The sequence below is a fragment of the Crocuta crocuta genome, unplaced genomic scaffold (assembly GCF_008692635.1).
Source record: "Crocuta crocuta isolate KB4526 unplaced genomic scaffold, BGI_CrCroc_1.0 scaffold213, whole genome shotgun sequence".
NCBI lineage: Eukaryota > Metazoa > Chordata > Mammalia > Carnivora > Hyaenidae > Crocuta > Crocuta crocuta.
The window spans coordinates 5,532,263-5,546,459 of record NW_027529442.1 but is presented as its reverse complement, the minus strand read 5'-3'; the positions used below and the strand labels follow the sequence as shown (position 1 = coordinate 5,546,459).

Genomic DNA, 14,197 nt, shown 5'->3' with positions numbered 1-14,197 from the left:
TTGTTGCTCTGCCTCTAGTTCCTTTAGGTGAGCTGTAGATTTTGCACTTGCGCTTTTTTTCTAATGTCTTGAAATAGGCCTGGAGTGCAGTGTACTTTCCTTTTAGGACTGCGTTTGCCGCATCCCATAGAGTTTGGATTGTTGTATTTTCATTTTCATTTTTTTCCATATATTTTTAAATTTCTTCTCTAATTGCCTGATTGACCCATTTGTTCTTAGTAGGGTGTTCTTTATCCTCCATGTTTTTGGAGAGTTTCCAGACTTTTTCCTGTGATTGATTTCAAGTTTCATAGCCTTGTGATCTGAAAGTGTACATGATATGATCTCAATTTTTTTTTAACATTTATTGAGGGCTGCTTTATGACCCATTATGTATCTATATTGGTGAATGTGCCATGTGCACTGGAGAAGAATGTGAATTCCATAGCCTCAGGATGTAGATTTCTAAATATATCTGCGAAATCCATCTGGTCAAATGTGTCATTCAAGTCTATTGTTTCTTTAGGATTTTCTGTCTAGTTGATGTATCCATTGCTGTAAGTGGAGTATTAAAGTCCCCTGCTAGTAGCACATTCTTATCCATGAGATTGTTTCTGTTTGTGATTGTTTTATATATTTGGGTGCTCCCATATTCGGTGCATAGACATTTATCATTGTTAGCTCTTCCTGAGGGATCTATCCTGTAATTATTATATAATGTCCTTCTTCATCCCCAGTTACTGCCTTTACTTTAATGTCCAGTTTGTCGGATATAAGTATGGCTACTCCAGCTTTCTTTTGACTTCCAGTAGCATGATAGATAATTCTCCATCCCCTTACTTTCAATCTGAAGGTGTCCTCAGGTGTAAAATGAATCTCTTGTAGACAGCAAATAGATGGATTTTGTTTTTTTATCCATTCTGCTACCCTGTGTCTTTTGATTGGAGCATTTAGTCTATTTACTGTTCAGTGTTATTATTGAAAAACATGGGTTTAGAGTCATTATGTTCTCTTTAGGATTCCTGCTTGTAGTGGTGACTCTGGTACCTTGTATTCTTTGCAAAATTTCCTTCATAAATTCCTCCTTAGGTTTTCTTGTAGGGTTGGTTTAGTGGTGATGAATTCTTTCAATTTTTGTTTATTTGGGAAGACTTATCTCTCCTTTTATTCTGAATGGCAGGCTTGCTGGATAGAGGATTCTTGGCTGCATATTTTTTCTGTTCATCACATTGAAGATTTCCTGCCATTCCTTTCTGGCCTGCCAAGTTTCAGTAGATAGGTCTGTAACTACTCTGATAGGTCTCCTGTTGTATGTTAGGGCTCTTTTCTCCCTAGCTGCTCAAAATTCTCTCTTTGTCCTTAGATTTTGCCAGTTTCACTATGATATGTCGTGCAGAAGATCGATTCAAGTTACGTCTGGGGGGAGTTCTCTGTGCCTCTTGGATTTCAGTGTCTGTATCCTTTCCAAGACTGGGGAAGTTCTCTGCTATAATCTGTTCAAGTACTCCTTCAGTGCCTTTCCCTCTCTCTTCCTCTTCTGGAATTCCTATGATAAGGATATTGTTCCATTTGATTGTATCACTCAGTTCTTGAATTCTCCTTTTGTACTTCTGGATCAGTTTATCCATCTTTCTTAGCTTTCTCTTTTTCTATAATTGTGTCTTCTAATTCTCCTCTATGCCTCTTCAATCCGTGCATTGGATGCCTCCATTTTGTTATGCACCTCATTTATAGCATTTTTTTAATTCATCACAACTATTTTTAAGCTCCATAGTCTTTTTAGCAATAGCTTCTCTGATGTCTTCCATGTCTTTTTGAAGCCCAGCAATTAATTTTGTGACTATTGCTCTAAATTCTTGTTCAGTTTTGTTGCATATATCTGTTTTGAGCAGTTCTTTAGCTGTTGTTTCTTCCTGGAATTTCTTTAGAGGAGAGTTCTTCCATTTTGTCATTTTGGCTAGCTTTCTGTCTCTTGTTAGTTTTAAAGCTTGTTATGCACACTGCACCTGCGAGTACTGCTATATGAAAGAAAGCTCATTAACTGTTCAGTGCCTGTCCATTCAGGAAGTGTTCTTTAAATGGTGTCTCTTGGTCTCTCTTCTTGATACTTTGGTTATTTTATTTCCATACTTGTAGTGGTATTTAGGACTCACCACCATTTGTACTTTGGCTTGTTTCTTGAGGTAGCCCTGCTTAACTCCATTAGGTGAGATTTCTCTTTGCCAGCACCTCCTCTGAGCTGTTTCTTATGCCTCTTTGTGTGTCCTCCCTTGTCTCCCTTTTTTGAGATTCTAAATGTTCTCCAAGACTGAGATCTCAGCGGAGGGTATAGTAGCTTCACCTGCATCTAGGTGCCACCCTGGAATCAGCTGTCCTGAGGTCTGTGTCACTGAGTAAGGACTTTGGTGCCCTTTATTCGAGGTAAAACGATTCACGGATCACAGGATGCCTGCAGCTTCCACATAACACAAACACTTCTCCCATAACCTTAGTTCTTATCTGTGTAATTAGCCAGGGAATTTTTTTAAAAAGTGAGATTGGAATGAATAAGTTTTTTTTTGTCATACTATGTCAAGTGGTTAGGTCACTGTTTTCTAGGAAAATTTTTGAAAACTTTCCTTTCCCGTCTCCTCAACTCCCCTCACCAACAACACTTTGAATGAAATACTTCTCTGTTGAGATTCCAGGCACCATGTATCAGTATATCTGCACATACTAAGCTGGTGCTGCTGATATTGTTGTTACTGAGTGACTTCTTTTTTTTAAGATACATTTTTTTTTAATAGTTTATTGTCAAATTAGTTTCCACATAACACTCAGTGCTCATCCCCACAAGTGTCCTCCTCCATGCCCATCCCCCCCTCCCCCCACATCCATCAGTCCTCAGTTTTTGTCAGCATTCAAGAGTCTCTCATGGTTTGCTTCTCTCCCTTTCCCCCACCATTTCCGCCCTTCTTCTCCCCCTTGTTCCTCCGTCAAGTTCCTCCTAATCCTCCTATACGTGCAAACATATGATATTTGTCCTTCTCTGCCTGACTTATTTCGCTCAGCATAACACCCTCAAGGTCCATCCATGTTGCTACACATGGCCAGATTTCATTCTTTCTCATTGCCATGTAGTATTCCATGGTATAGATAAACCACATCTTCTTGATCCATTCATCTGGTGATGGACACTTAGGCTCTTTCCATGTTTTAGCTATTGTGGAGAGTGCTGCTATGAACATTGGGGTACATGTGCTCCTATGCCTCAGCATTTCTGTATCCCTTGGGTAAATTCCTAGCAGTGCTATTGCTGGGTCATAGGGGAGTTCTATTGTTAGTTTCCTGAGGAACCTCCACACTGTTTTCCAGATGGGCTGTACCAGTTTACATTCCCACCAACAGTGTAGGAGGGTGCCCGTTTCTCCACATCCTCGCCAGCATCTAGAGTTCTCTGATTTGCTCATTTTAGCCACTCTGACTGTTCTGTGATCACAGTACACAAAGATGGGAAAGCAGAAAATGTGGAGCCTACCTTCTTTTTTTAAAAATATGTTTATTTATTTTGGGAGAGAGTGAGAGGAAGAGTGCAAGTCAGGGAGGGACAGAGAAAGAGGGAGAGAGAGAGAATCCCAGGCAGGCTCCTTGCTGTCAGCACAGACCCCGGCATGGAGCTTGATCTCAAACCATGGGATCATGACCTGAGCTGAAACCAAGAGGCAGATACTTAACCAACTGAACCACCAGGTGCTGCTATGACTGACTTCTATGTGCCAGGCACCATGCTTAGCCTTTTGAAACTAACTCCTTTAATTCCCACAGCAACTCTGTGAGGCAAGTGGGAAAACTCACCAGAGAGAGGTTAAACAATCTGCCCCAAATCGAACGAACCATAAGCAACAACGTTTGTTGTTCAGAACTGGGCAGCTGACTCCAAAGCCTGAACTATTGGCCTCAGTGGCTTGATTAGGGCCAACATTAAGGCAAAGCATCGTTTGACTTTAATAGAGAGTGAGGAGCCTGAAATGAAGTCCTCCATTAGAAACAACCTCAGGCCGCACGTAGTCCCAGTTCCAGGAAAAGCCTCAGCTGAAGCCCCCCTCGGACCGCCCTCGGATCTGCCAATCAAAAGAAATGTGTAACATTCCTGTAGTCTTGGAGACCAGTCAGGGCTGGGAACTGCAGGTAGTTACTTTGTACAAACTTGCCAAACAATCACCACTTGCATAAGCCCCGCATAGATTCTCTGAGCCCATCTCATAATTGGTCATTTTAAAAGACTCTCAAAGGTCATGATTGGGTCCTGCCAAAAGTAGCGGACGCCTCGCAGATACTGAATGGTCAAAACTGTTACTATGCTTTACTATGGGTGCTGTACAATTATGATTGGTGCTTATGTAATGATGCAAAATGTACAACGTGTGCACGGTAACACCCCTGCCCTTCCCCCATAAGAACCCTGCTTGCCACTGTTTGGGGCTCCACTTCACTGCCGCTGTGCCAGGAGACGGGTGAGCCCCTGCTTGAGCTTGTAATAAAGACCCTGTTGTACTTGCATCAGTGCCAGCTCCTTGGAGGTCTTTGGGGACTCGTGATTTGGGCATAACAAGAGCTCACATGTACCAAGTTGCCCAAGACAGTCTAGTTTATGCCTGGTCATTATTAATAGTGTCCACTTTTACTCTTAAATTGTCCTGGCCTTGTTTGGACGATAAATGCTGTGGTCTCCCTAGTCTTTATACCCGTCTCTTATTAGGGCTCGTACTTCCGTTTATTATCACTACCCCAGATAATAAAAGCTGTATAATGCCTGCCTAGAGCCCTCTCCACTTTTCCACGTTGGCACCTTTTAATGCCAAAGTGTCTGCAGATCCAGATAAGCTCTTGTAAGTGCTATAGCTACACCTCTGTCCCCATGACACTCCTTATTCGTATTTGGATTTCTCTGTACACTCTGTCACAGTGCCTTGATAAGCACTACCTGCATAGTGGTCTTGGTTTGGAGATGATCCCTGACAGTGCTTCTGGGATTTTCCCTTCTGCTTCATGCACCCATACCTCATTCCATAAAGGTCTCTACTTTGATGCTGAGACATCCTGGCGTGGTTTGGTGACTTGTTTCCTTTCATGAGAAGCTGATGGTCACAAGTTATAACGTACGTTCTCCAGTTGGGCATCCCTCCTTAGAAATAGACTGCTCACCTGCTAAAAGGAAGGAGAACATTGAATAGACCTACAAAGTTCCCACTGAAAGTCTCATTTGTTTACAAATTACTCTTTTGCAAAGTTTACTTCATGTAACTGTGTATGTGTCTCCAAATACGTGATGAAAAATTTGCCTCTGATGTTACGAACAAAGTGAAAGAATGGGAGATCGGGACAAGGACCCCATCATGTTTACCCAGTTACGTGAGGCACACTACCTCCTGTTTGTCCCCAGTCAGTGCTCCCTTGTGTTAGCTGGGATCCAGCTGCGGTATAGCAGCACCCTCTCTCTCATCCTTCCCTTTGCTGGATGAACCTGTTCTGCATCCACACAGGGGCCTGAGGCTGAAGGTGCTGAGGCGGAGAGAGAGTGGGTAGCCTCTTTCACTGCAGCCACCTCCAGATCTTGATGTCTTGCACCTTGTGTTATGTTGTGTATCAGAAAACCCAGAGTGTAAGATTGTAGAGATCATTACATGAGAAAGCAAGTCCTGTGTACACAGTAAATACCCACATCTTTTCCTCCAACTAAGGTGATGTTTAAAGTGGCTCTTCTTTGAAAGAGTTTCCAAGAATCATCCAATACATTCCACAAGTATTTAAAGACTCTAATGATAATCCCTGATCTCTCTATCCCCGTTACAGCCTTATTATTACCTTCCTTATCCTGTGGTGTAAATAATATGGTTTTGAATTTCATCGGACCAGTGCTAGTCCAAGCTAGCTATATGACCATAGCAGGCCAAAATATGACATTATTTCCTTTCTACTCAGCTTCCTTGAAATTTCTCTTTACTTCTTTACAACAGAAATCCCACATAGCCAGAGAAAAGAGGTGCAAAATCCAGTGTGTAAAGGAATATCCTTTTAGACAGCTTCTTCAGAAGCCACACCAGTACTTCATTTAAATGAACATTCTGGTCTTCATTTATATTCAGGCAGTCCAATGTGCAGAAGTGAAATATAGAGGAGAGACTATGACCATTGTCATGCTGTGTTCGTCTAACAGCTTTAAAGATATATACACAAAGAATTTGGCGAATGTAAATGTCCTCTGACATTTACTTGGTAGTAAACATAAGCATCTGACTTCCTTAGCTTCATTTGCCTTATTACTGAAAGTGTACTGTCCCTGTCCTCCTCTTAGCTAGCTTAAGAAATCATATTAAATTACTTTGTATCTTTTAAGAAGCCTAAGAACACTATTTGGAGAGAACAGGACACTAAGTTTAGCAAGAAGTGTCTTTTGTATTAATCAATTTGCTGAATATAAAAATCTGGAAAAGAGAAAAGTGAAGAGAAAAAAATACTTAAAAGCTGATTCTTTATACCCAAAAGAATGTTTTAAAATTAATAAACTTCAGTTTTAGAGCCGTTTTAGATTCACAGCAAAACTGAGTTGGAAGTATAGAGTACTCCCTGCTACCTCCCCTGCCACAATTTGTCATCGGTGGGCCTTTGGTGATATATCCTGGTCATCCAAGTCCATGATTTGCATCAGGGTTTACCCCTGGTGGTATACCTTCCACGGGTTTGGACAAATATAGGGTTACATGTATCCAGCATTGGAGTCTTGTACAGAATAGTTTCACTGACCCAAACATTTTCTGTGCTACACCCACTCATCCCTCTTACCTCCCTACCCCCTCCTAATCGTTGCTCTTTTTATGGCCTCCATAGTTGATAATGGGGCTTTAAGCCACACAATTGCCTCCCTATCATAACTTCAGTATTTAGTGAGATTTCCTCCTTGCCCAACATCTTGAAGTTTTGCATTTTTGTCTTAATCAGGGATGGCTAATTTCTATAAAAAGACACTCTCAAGCTTGTTCAAGTAAAGAGAAAGGTCAGTTATGAATAGATACAACAAGCAATATAGTTGGGTTTGAGGGTGCAAGATTTGGGACTAGACAGAACTGAATTTTAATCCTATTAAGTCACTAATCATAAGACCTGTGATGACAGATTACTAGATCTCTCTAAGCCTTGGTTTGTCATCTGTAAAATGGGAATAATAATAGTTCTTCATAGGGTTTTTTGAGGATGAAATGGAATATTGTATATATGGTGCCTTGGATCTTTGCTCAGTAATATTGGCCATTATATGTTTTATCACAAATTTTGATTCCAAATCTTCCTGAGGTAGTAGGTGGCAAGTGGTTATGGGAGACACTTCTGTCCCTCTGGGGCCACATGTTTAGACTTTTTGTTCCTTTCATGGTTCCCCCCCCGCCCTTTTTTGTGTTTTAGTCTTTTCTCTCTCGACTGACTTCTTCAGTTTTCTTTCTGTTTCTTGATTGACATGGCCAATGTGACCCCTCATCCTAAAATCTACTTGACTTTATGTTCCAGTGCTGTCCACAATTAACTACAAATTCTGAATATTGAACTAAGATATTGACACATTGGATCATTTGTTCAGTCAGAATATAATTAAGCTTAATGGTCAGGTTGTTGACTTTCAACATCAAATAAATGCTGCTGTTCATCGTACTTTGAGTTTCAAAGTGTTTTTGTTCTATCATTCCTGATCCTCTGACTTTCAGAGCTAAGGCCTTGGGAAAAAAAATGTTTTCCTTGTTTAAAATCCAAAAGATCTGTCACTTAATAGGTTCAGGCTTCTTGTAAGTTCTGCAAACTTTTCAAAGGGACGTTTTGAAAGCTTCTAGACAAAGATAATTGTGTCAAAAGGGAAACAGCTGTCTCTGTATTTGCTGAGGAGAATAAAATTAAACAAATAGCAGAGATGGGACTCACGTATAATTAAAATTGGATTATTGTGGCATTTGGCTCACCAGCCAGGAGCTGGATTCCTCTGCTTCTGTACCCATTCTCTTTCCATTCCTTGATTCCCACACTGTATCCCATCTTTCATTCTGTGTTTCCCTTTCATTGCACCAGAATTTTCTTTATCCTGCCTCACAGCATGTTTCTCCTTCCTTACACTCTATCACCACTCCTTCCCTTCCCAAAGAGTATATGTTCTTTTTCCTTCTGTTTGTTTTATCCATTTTATTGTTGTTTTTGTTTTGTTTTGCTAAGAGAAGGATAATGATACACTCCTACATTGCTCTCCTTTTATACATTTCTGGGAACAATACTTTTAGCTCTTTGTGTGGTGAAATATCACAGGATTCATTAGTCAGTTTCAAAAGTACAGTATTAATCTCTTGCTGTTTACATGTAAGCAATTTCAACCAGTTTTCCAAATGTTTATATACATGGTCAGAAGCTGTGGTTTACCTCCCTACTTTGTTTGGGAAAATCAAACTAAAACAGCAGAATTTTTTTCTCTTTTGCCTGAGTTCATGACCATAGGGTTTCTTCCTCGGGTAGGATTGACATTGCTGTGTTGTGTTGTGGATGTTATAAAATCACAAAGTAATTTGTGCTGAAAGTCTCAAAATTTATGTCAATCAGAAAAGATTTATATGCATTTATAAAGGTGCCGGCATTTTTATTTCATTAAAATACTACAACAGCTGACCAGCAGTATTTTTGATTGGTTCATGCCACAAATATTAGTTGGGTGTCTACAAATAACTAGAAATAAAAAGAGAGGGTAGAAGATAGATATACACTGATTGCTGTTTAGTGGAAGAGTCAAGCAATAGGAGTAAATTGTAGGATTGTTTGAATTTCCCATGTTATTGTGGGATATCTATGTGAAGGGTTATTAGAGATGCTTACACACTGACTTTATCCTTAGAAGGGGGGAAATCACTGAATAAATGAGTTTTGTGTGTGTTTTTTTTTACTCAATTAATAAAACTAAAGGAAATTCCATCCTAACCTGAAAGCTTAATTTTTGTCCACTTTATCTGTATTCAGATAGTCAACGGATATTTTCTGAGCTTCTCTTATGAATTTGGTCTATGCTCTGTGCTGCAAATACAGTGATTCCAAAAAACAATGATAGTAACAGTGTGTTGTCTAGTACTGAGTCAGGTGTTAGGCAAGTAATCACATCCTTACCTTTATTTACAAATTTGGTTCCATGCTGTGAGGAAAAGTACAGGGAGCTAGGAGACCATTATAGAGGCCCTAATTTAGTGTGTGGTGTTATGATACAGAGCAGAGTGTTTAATTATATTGGAATTGGTACCAGACCTAGGTACCAGTTCTGACTGTGGTACTTACTTGCTATATGACCAAAGAAAAGTGACTTAACCTCTTTAAGCCCCTTCTGCTTAATGGGCACATGAATCAATGCTTCCTATTTCAACAGCTTGTTGCGAGGGGCTAAAGGAGCACTTAGACCCAGAATGAGAATTTTTAAAAAGTAGCCTTTATTGTTAATTCTAACCAGTTATTGTTAATATAACACAGAGAAGAAGTGGGAACGTAGGCATCATTTGGAAGCCTCTGTGTGCACAAATCCCCATGTGCTGCAGTAGTGCTGAGTTCCTGGAGTTCTGAATAGTAAGTGTTATTGAGACTTCTTTCATTCTGCAACTCTCTGTCCCTGTGTTTGCACATCGTGACTCCATTTCCTCTTGACTCTGAAGCAGGGGAAGAACTCTGTGTGGGCCTGGTCATGAGTCTACCTGGGGTTATGTTTTACATCCATTTCCACTGTTATCTACACGTCATCGATCTTGGTCCCTGACATGCCTTGAAATATGAGCTTTGCCTCATCCAGGCCCCTTTTCACGTCCTCCTTCTCAAAGCTAGAAGCAAAATAATTGCTTCTAAAGTGTATTTAAGACTTCAGGAGGGTAACAGAGTGGACAGCCTGAGACCCAAATGCCTTATTGATTTACAAAGCACACAACTCAGCGGCAGGCAGGCCAGCTGCTGCATGCCTCCCTTCGTGGGGTCACGTGTAGGAGGCTCTCCCCACTCCCCAGCCCCTAAGAAGGGTTTTTGCAAAACCGGAGCAAGAGTAAGGCAGCTTCTTCCCCAATCAGTTTCTTCCTACTTCTGTGTCAGAGCTCTCAGAAAAGATGGGGGAAGAAATAGTAGGTGTGGGATTCTGTCTGTTCCCTGATTGTTAGTCTGCATAAGTTCATGGTTGAGGATCAGGGCAGCAGCAGTAATAACAGCCAACACTTTTGGAACTTGTGCAGTGTGCCTAAGACCATGCCAAAGGCTATCCTGATATGTCCCTTTTTGGTAATTACTACAACCTTATGGGGAAGAAACTATCATTATCTACCTTTCAGAGATGAAAAAGCTGAGACTCAGAGAAGTTGTCCCTTGTCGAAGGCCAGTGAGCTTGCAGATAGCAGAATTGGTGTTCTAACCCATCTCTTCCTGATGAAGAGTGTACTGGCATGCAGATAATGAAATTATATCATTAGATATATATTCAGTTGTTTGCTTATTCAATATTGATTTGTTGAGTATCTACTATCTGCCACACAATCTAGGCATCAGAGATAAACCAGTAAGAAACAGGCAAAAGTCTTTACCTCCTGAAGCTTATATTCTAGAGGAAGAAGACAAAAAATAAACAAAATATGTCAATTTTATAGTGCAAAGTGTTAAATGCTAAGGGAGAGAAATTAAGGAGGAGGGGGTGTAATTTTAAAGAGTGGTCAGCAAAGTCTCACTAAAAAGGTGATTTATCACCCATTGCAGATATAAAGCTATCATTCAGGGCTTGGGGCTGAGAATGTACTTGAGGTCAGTTCTTCTGTTTTCTCCTTAGAGAGCCCCAGGAGGTCTTCTTCTCAAGGATCTTTGAGCAAGCTATTTATACATTGACCCAAACCAAACACAAAGACATTTGTAAACATTCTGAACCTCACTCTTGAGTCACTGAATATGGAATTCATCAAGTGCTTTGGTCTTGGAAGTTCTGTTAAGACCCCTTTATGGTTAAGAGTTGATGTTGAAATAGGTTTGGGTACGAATATGGTTCTCTCATCCAAAAAGAGCTTTAGGGACACACATACACATGTATATACATACATACATATATATACATATATGTACATATATGCATGTATATGTATATATACGTAAAGTACATGTACATATACACATGTATATGCATATATACATAAAATAGGCTGCCGGATATATTCTTTCTTAGCTTAAAAGTTCCCACCAAGTTCATTAGTGTGGAAAGGTCCTGGTCACGATGTCCATAACTCCCCAACATCCAAGGAGTAAAACCACCAAATGAACAGTTGGAGGCTAGACTTGCCTCCTAGAATTGAGTTTATTCAATCAAGAAACTTACAGAAAATGGATAAGGAAGATGTAGTATATATAAACAATGGAATATCACTCAGCCACAAAAAAGGATGAGATTGTGCCATTTACAACAACATGGATGGAACTAAAGTGCTATGCTAAGTGAAATAAGTCAGAGAATGACGAATAGCATATAATTTCACTCATAGGTGCAATCTGAAAAACAAATGAATAAACAAACACAAAGTAGATTTAGATCTATAAATACAGAGAACAAAGTGATAGATTCCAGAGGGGAGGTGGGAAGGGGGATGGGCCACATGGGTGAAGCAGGGAGAGAGATACAGGTTTCAAGTTATGGAATGAACAAGTCATAGGAATCAAGGGCACAGCATAGGGAAGATAGTTGGTGGTATTGTAATAATGTGTGGTGACAGATGGTAGTTACACTGTGGTGAGCACAGCATAGCATATAAAGAAGTTGAATCACTGTGTTGTACACCTGAAACTAATACAACATGGTGTGTCAAGCCTTCTCAAATAAAAATTAAGTTACATAAATATAGTTGTGGCAAGAATATCTTACACACACACACACACACACACGTTTCAATATTTAGCCTTTCTTCACTTATAACAGTAAGAACTTTTAAGATCATTGGGACAACTTCAATACATTAGTCACCGATACTGTGAAATTTGTCACTCAAGAGACAGCTTAGCCTAAAATAACCTTTCCAACCATTTTTGAAGAAAATGGTCACATAAACAGGATAGAAAAGATAGTCGGAGATATATTTAGTTTTTAAAAACTGTTTTACCGTGACAGACACAACCTGAGTGGCAGCCCCAGGTGTATAATGAATGTGCTAACTACAAATGATTTTCCCCTTAGCACATCCAGTGGGACCTTGCTGTCATTGAAGAGTCATCTGCTGCTAGTCTTTGCCCTTGAAAACAATACCGCTGTATCTCCTTAAAAACTGTCCACGCTTCAGATTTTTTTTTTAATGTTTTATTTATTTCTAGGAGAGAGAGAGAGAGAGAGAGAGAGACAGCGTGAGCAGGGGAGGGTCAGAGAGAGAGGGAGTCACAGACTGAAACAGGCTCCAGGCTCTGAGCTGGCAGTCAGCACAGAGCCCGACGTGGGGCTCGAACCCACGAACCGCGAGATCATGACCTAAGCGAAAGTCGGACGCTCAACCGACTAAGCCACCCAGGCGCCCCTGTCCACGCTTCAGATTTTACAGTGATTCCAAGTGACCATCACCCCAGTTATTTCCAGTTAGTGAGATTTGCCACTTAGAGGCTTTGCTATGCTTATGTGTGAGTGGCCTACAAACTACTGGTCACAGGTGCTTAATGCCAGCATTCCATTTTGCTTCAGGTATCACTTTTCAACCCCACCTTGCCCTTTTACTAGTTTTAAGAGCTAGGTAAGTAGGATTAATTTCTGTCTCAGTATCTCCAGCTGTTTTTGAATCATTAATGCTGCTTTTACTGCAGTATATTTCCTATTCATTACAGAATAAAAATGAACATGCCTTGGGGCATTTCACATTCTCTCAGTCTTTTCAGTTTNACTCTGAACCTCCTAAAACTTAATGTATTTTCTAGGCTGATTCATGTCTGGTGGTGATATGGCCATTTTGCTAAAAATCAAGACACTTCCCAGTCCTGACATTTCATTTAATTATCTCAAAACTTCCAAGCCAATCTAAAACAGATCAACAATCTCAACCATGGCCTGAATCATACAACAAGGTAATTCTGCCCTTTTACTGAGAAACTTAACTTCCTCCCTAAGTTTTATATAGTATTATATCACCAACCTAGGAACAATTAAAATTCTTATGGAAAAACCTATCCTTCCACTAATGAAATGAATAAAATATGAGGTAGTTGGAAATAACAGGAAGTTAGAGCTAGAGTTGAAGGGCAATTTTGTAAATTATACAGCAGGGGTCAAAACACTCAAGCCTCTTCAGGGGATTTGCCAGTAACCTAAAGGTGTCAGCCAGTCCGGGCCAAAGATACTGTACAGTGACAGGCAAGGGTGCACAGAAGAGAGCAAGTGTTCCATTTCAGCCATCCATGGTCAACTTTTAAGGGCACAGCCACTAGGAGCAAAATGCACAAGTTAAACAAATCACATCTCTGGGTCAGATTTGGCCTGTGAGCTGTCATCTTAGAAACTCAGAGACTGACAGAACTAGTTAGCTTATAATTCCCTGGCCAGCACAAACAATGGGTAACCAGATGCTAATATTACAGATACCCAAGTCTTAAAGGACTTTCCATATGACTTGCTTTTGTCTTTAAGGTGGGATATTTATTTATGCAACTAGTTATTCTGCTCTGTGGCTTTAGCATAAGGCTATTTGCAGAGCACAATAACATGGCATTCTCCACGTTAGAAATTCATTCTATTTAATGTGGAAAGAAGGTCAGCCAAATGTCAGTGGTTGGTCCTCCATTCTGCATTGGAAGCCCTCCTGTCCTATAGTATTAACCTATTCACTCTCTTTTGAAAAGAAGTTGTAAATATATATAGCACTACACACACATACATCATAATTTGCTTACAGATAATGCTGTCCTTTGTATCCACCTATGGTTTTGAAAAAAAATGACCTTTTCCCAGTACTTTTTCTGCTCTTGCCATGGGTATTTCCAATAGACAAGAAGGCTGTGAATCTAGAAAAACCCCCTTTTACAGAACAGAAATACTCGGTCTTCTTAAAAAGCTGTGTTAAAACCAGATTTATGCAATTGGAAGCAATTTTAATCATCATGTCAATTAAATGATATCATATCGTTATCTGTGAGGATGGAATGTGTTTCATGGATTGATGGGTAAAAATTTCCTGCAGTAGTGCTCTTTCCT

General features: G+C 40.1%; 2 protein-coding genes across 2 annotated transcripts in view; one reads left to right on the top strand and one right to left on the bottom strand.

Annotated features, from left to right (window-relative positions):
• LOC144228447 (uncharacterized) overlaps positions 1–14,197 on the top strand; it is a 90,649-nt gene that overhangs the window by 72,951 nt on the left and 3,501 nt on the right. The gene's annotated exons all lie outside the window — the stretch shown is intronic.
• Positions 2,940–14,197, bottom strand: part of LOC144228446 (uncharacterized) — a 402,465-nt gene continuing 391,207 nt past the window's right edge. Inside the window, exon 4 of the transcript XR_013334198.1 lies at positions 2,940–3,011. The gene's annotated coding sequence lies outside the window, so the exon portion shown is untranslated. The remainder of the gene's footprint in view (positions 3,012–14,197) is intronic.